This window comes from Schistocerca cancellata, unplaced genomic scaffold (genome assembly GCF_023864275.1).
Source record: "Schistocerca cancellata isolate TAMUIC-IGC-003103 unplaced genomic scaffold, iqSchCanc2.1 HiC_scaffold_78, whole genome shotgun sequence".
Classification (NCBI taxonomy): domain Eukaryota; kingdom Metazoa; phylum Arthropoda; class Insecta; order Orthoptera; family Acrididae; genus Schistocerca; species Schistocerca cancellata.
Genome location: NW_026046139.1, coordinates 12,501 through 17,500, shown reverse-complemented (window position 1 = coordinate 17,500; position 5,000 = coordinate 12,501).

Below are 5,000 nucleotides of genomic sequence, written 5' to 3'. Positions count from 1 at the left end.
AGACCATACCGCCCTCTATGGGACGACGCTGACACCGCCACCCACAGACACAACACAGCCATCTATGAGAATGTGACCAAACTACATTGCCGTCTGGCCCAGAAACGACACCTCCATCTACAGGAATCCAACGGAACTACACCAACCATACTGCCAAACCACAGCATCGCCATCTATGACAATGTGACGAAACCACATGCAATAGCCCCATCTACGCGAATCGGACGACACTACGTCCACCATGTCGCGCGCAACACGAAAACTAAATACCGCCATCTGCAAGTCTCCCGAAACATGACCTGCTGCACCGACGATACCGCCATCTATGAGACGCCACCCCGACTACGACATCGCTAGGTCCCACAGTACCCATTTTCCGACGCCACCCACAAAGCCTGCATAATCTGTCCACCACAGGAACCCGAACGCCAGTGCCTGCGTCGCACGAAGTAGTCAACCGACAATCACTCCACCCGCACCCGCACGTGCCCCACCCCAACCGCCGAAATCGCAACTCCAGCGGATGAACGGCGGACTCTTCCCGCACTCGTACGTTGCAATCCACCCCTATATCTTGCGTTTCACGAAGAGTTATATCCAATATGCCAAATTCCCGCTGTCCCTATACATGCTGTAAGTCTGTGCACACAATATGAACCACACATCAGCGAGACACTCTATCACACATTACTCTCTGCCTGTAACAGACACAGATACAATATGTAAGCACCAGCATGGACCAACGTCCGGTGCATCCTCTCCGCCACAGTACACCATCCACACTATGATAACCACACCAGGGGGTCCAATTCTAAAATAGAATATCCCACCCGTCCGACATCCACAATTGCTCAGATAAGCCACCAACACCCACACATGTCCTACACAGGGGTGCACCCAACACCACCACACTGCCTCCTGTTACGGCACAGAAACAATGGCAGGAATGAATCACACAGGTCTGCCGCTCCCTTGCCGCAACCACAGACGCGGCGCGCCTCCAGTCACGAGCGAAAAGCGCATCCTGACGAGACATAACTGCTGTGACATACTGAAGCTGCCTCAGACATTCACTTACAATGATCACTACCAACGAACCTCGGCCCCCCCCCCCCCCAACACACTCTCTTACCACGTTGTGTACTGTAATCCAACCCATTTCGCACCTTAACCTAACCCATTTTGCACCTTAACTTAACCAAATTCGTAACGCAATTTGTACCGCAATGTAACGCAATGTGTACCGCAATGTAACGCAATGTGTACCGCAATGTAACGCAATGTGTACCGCAATGTACCGCAATGTGTACCGCAATGTACCGCAATGTGTACCGCAATGTGTAACGCAATGTGTAACGCAATGTGTACCGCAATGTGTACCGCAATGTGTAACGCAATGTGTACCGCAATGTGTAACGCAATGTGTACCGCAATGTGTAACGCAATGTGTACCGCAATGTAACGCAATCTGTACCGCAATGTAACGCAATTTGTACCGCAATGTAACGCAATTTGTACCGCAATGTAACGCAATTTGTACCGCAATGTAACGCAATGTGTACCGCAATGTAACGCAATGTGTACCGCAATGTACCGCAATGTGTACCGCAATGTACCGCAATGTGTACCGCAATGTGTAACGCAATGTGTAACGCAATGTGTACCGCAATGTGTACCGCAATGTGTAACGCAATGTGTACCGCAATGTGTAACGCAATGTGTACCGCAATGTGTAACGCAATGTGTACCGCAATGTAACGCAATCTGTACCGCAATGTAACGCAATTTGTACCGCAATGTAACGCAATTTGTACCGCAATGTAACGCAATTTGTACCGCAATGTAACGCAATTTGTACCGCAATGTAACGCAATTTGTACCGCAATGTAACGCAATTTGTACCGCAATGTAACGCAATTTGTACCGCAATGTAACGCAATTTGTACCGCAATGTAACGCAATTTGTACCGCAATGTAACGCAATTTCTACCTTAACCTAACCCACGTTGTGCCTTAACCTAACCCACGTTGTGCCTTAACCTAACCCACGTTGTGCCTTAACCTAACCCACGTTGTGCCTTAACCTAACCCACGTTGTGCCTTAACCTAACCCACGTTGTGCCTTAACCTAACCCACGTTGTGCCTTAACCTAACCCACGTTGTGCCTTAACCTAACCCACGTTGTGCCTTAACCTAACCCACGTTGTGCCTTAACCTAACCCACGTTGTGCCTTAACCTAACCCACGTTGTGCCTTAACCTAACCCACGTTGTGCCTTAACCTAACCCACGTTGTGCCTTAACCTAACCCAAGTTGTGCCTTAACCTAACCCAAGTTGTGCCTTAACCTAACCCAAGTTGTGCCTTAACCTAACCCAAGTTGTGCCTTAACCTAACCCAAGTTGTGCCTTAACCTAACCCAAGTTGTGCCTTAACCTAACCCAAGTTGTGCCTTAACCTAACCCAAGTTGTGCCTTAACCTAACCCACGTTGTGCCTTAACCTAACCCAAGTTGTGCCTTAACCTAACCCACGTTGTGCCTTAACCTAACCCACGTTGTGCCTTAACCTAACCCACGTTGTGCCTTAACCTAACCCACGTTGTGCCTTAACCTAACCCACGTTGTGCCTTAACCTAACCCACGTTGTGCCTTAACCTAACCCACGTTGTGCCTTAACCTAACCCACGTTGTGCCTTAACCTAACCCACGTTGTGCCTTAACCTAACCCACGTTGTGCCTTAACCTAACCCACGTTGTGCCTTAACCTAACCCACGTTGTGCCTTAACCTAACCCACGTTGTGCCTTAACCTAACCCACGTTGTGCCTTAACCTAACCCACGTTGTGCCTTAACCTAACCCACGTTGTGCCTTAACCTAACCCACGTTGTGCCTTAACCTAACCCAAGTTGTGCCTTAACCTAACCCAAGTTGTGCCTTAACCTAACCCAAGTTGTGCCTTAACCTAACCCAAGTTGTGCCTTAACCTAACCCAAGTTGTGCCTTAACCTAACCCAAGTTGTGCCTTAACCTAACCCAAGTTGTGCCTTAACCTAACCCAAGTTGTGCCTTAACCTAACCCAAGTTGTGCCTTAACCTAACCCACGTTGTGCCTTAACCTAACCCACGTTGTGCCTTAACCTAACCCACGTTGTGCCTTAACCTAACCCACGTTGTGCCTTAACCTAACCCACGTTGTGCCTTAACCTAACCCACGTTGTGCCTTAACCTAACCCACGTTGTGCCTTAACCTAACCCACGTTGTGCCTTAACCTAACCCACGTTGTGCCTTAACCTAACCCACGTTGTGCCTTAACCTAACCCACGTTGTGCCTTAACCTAACCCACGTTGTGCCTTAACCTAACCCACGTTGTGCCTTAACCTAACCCACGTTGTGCCTTAACCTAACCCACGTTGTGCCTTAACCTAACCCAAGTTGTGCCTTAACCTAACCCACGTTGTGCCTTAACCTAACCCAAGTTGTGCCTTAACCTGCTCTGTAATTGGCATATGACACGTTACATTAATCCAGTGTTGTCTAACCACAACCCTCTGAATATAGTTCGCTACTCGCACCGCCCACCCTCTTGTGTATCGTTTCATGTTCAACACTTCGCAAGTGTTGCTTACTTTTTACATGCTCCCGCTGTACACTGTAATGTGGACGACTGCAGGATGTACATCGCCCCCACCCTCCCCCCTGCCTTCGCACGCTGGTCGTTCAGGTGCTTGCGTGTTCAATGCCCTTCGCAGCTGTTCACTGGCATTCGCATGTCGAAGCGCTCAGTCTACGTCGTGGTACGGCCTGTGTCCACTGTCCGCTGATGTCGTAAGCTTAACCCTCACATTGTACTGCACATAGGTCCGTATGTACTGCATGATACGCTGTGGCACATGTGTGACCGTACAACGACTGCGCCCAACAACAGCGAACCATACGGTCCAAATGTTGTGCACTCAGCCACGTGCCGTCTCCCCATAACAGCTACATTGCAGTGTGGTACGCCATAGAGACGTGTGGGATTAACGGACGCCCTGGATGGCGATCAGCATGAGCCGTCTGTTGATGTAGTGGCGCGTGTATTCAAACGTAGTCGTCTCTTCTCACACAGTGTGATAGCATGGTGCACCGCGTTCCACATCTGCGACATGGTACAGATGCTGGTTGACAGTCGGTCTCGTAATGGACATCGCATACGTAGGGGGCCACCTCCCACGTGTTCTCTAGTCGTGCACATTTTGTTGCGTGTATGTGGGCAGACGTAGTGTGTCGTGACACCTAACAGACAGGTATGCAATAATCGTTGCATTTGCAAACTGGGATGGACGTCTACGTTTGCTGGTGACGTTACGCAAATGAACAACTGGTAAACCCATTGTGGTGCGGTTGTTGTTGCTGGAGGTAAATCAGTAAGGGCAAATCTGTGTGTGAAGCGATACGCGGCGGTGGCTGGGTGGGACCGTCCCCGGCCGGTGAGGGGGGGCCGCCCGGCGTGCTGGCCGCGCGGTGCGTGGGCGCACGCGCTACAGCCGGCTGGTGGGGGCGCCCAGTGGCAGGCGCGCCGGCCGACGGACGCGGCAGGCGGCGCAGCTGCGCGCCGGGGCACCCTGCGCGCGGCGCCGGGCGGCCAAAGTGGGTCCTCGCGGGCCCGGTGCGAAGCGCGGTGGACATCTGCAGTGTGCTGGTCCGACTGAGGACTGTGTGCGTTGAGGATGCGCCGCCGCCCGGCACTCGGCGCCGCGACGCCGTCTGCTGCTCGGTCGCCCCAGCGGTTCTCGCTGGTGGTTTGTATCGCAGTTGTGCAGACGTGTTGGCACGTGCGCTGTGCTGGGAGAGTTCGCTTCGGCACCCACGTGGGGCCTTTGCCCTTCTGTGGCGCTGGCGTTGGAGCTGCCGGTCACCGTAGGTGGCGCGTGTTGTCTCCCGCCGGCAATGCCACGACAGCACGCTCCCGGGCCTCTGTCGGCAGCGGCAAGCTCAGTTGGGAGCACGGGTGGTC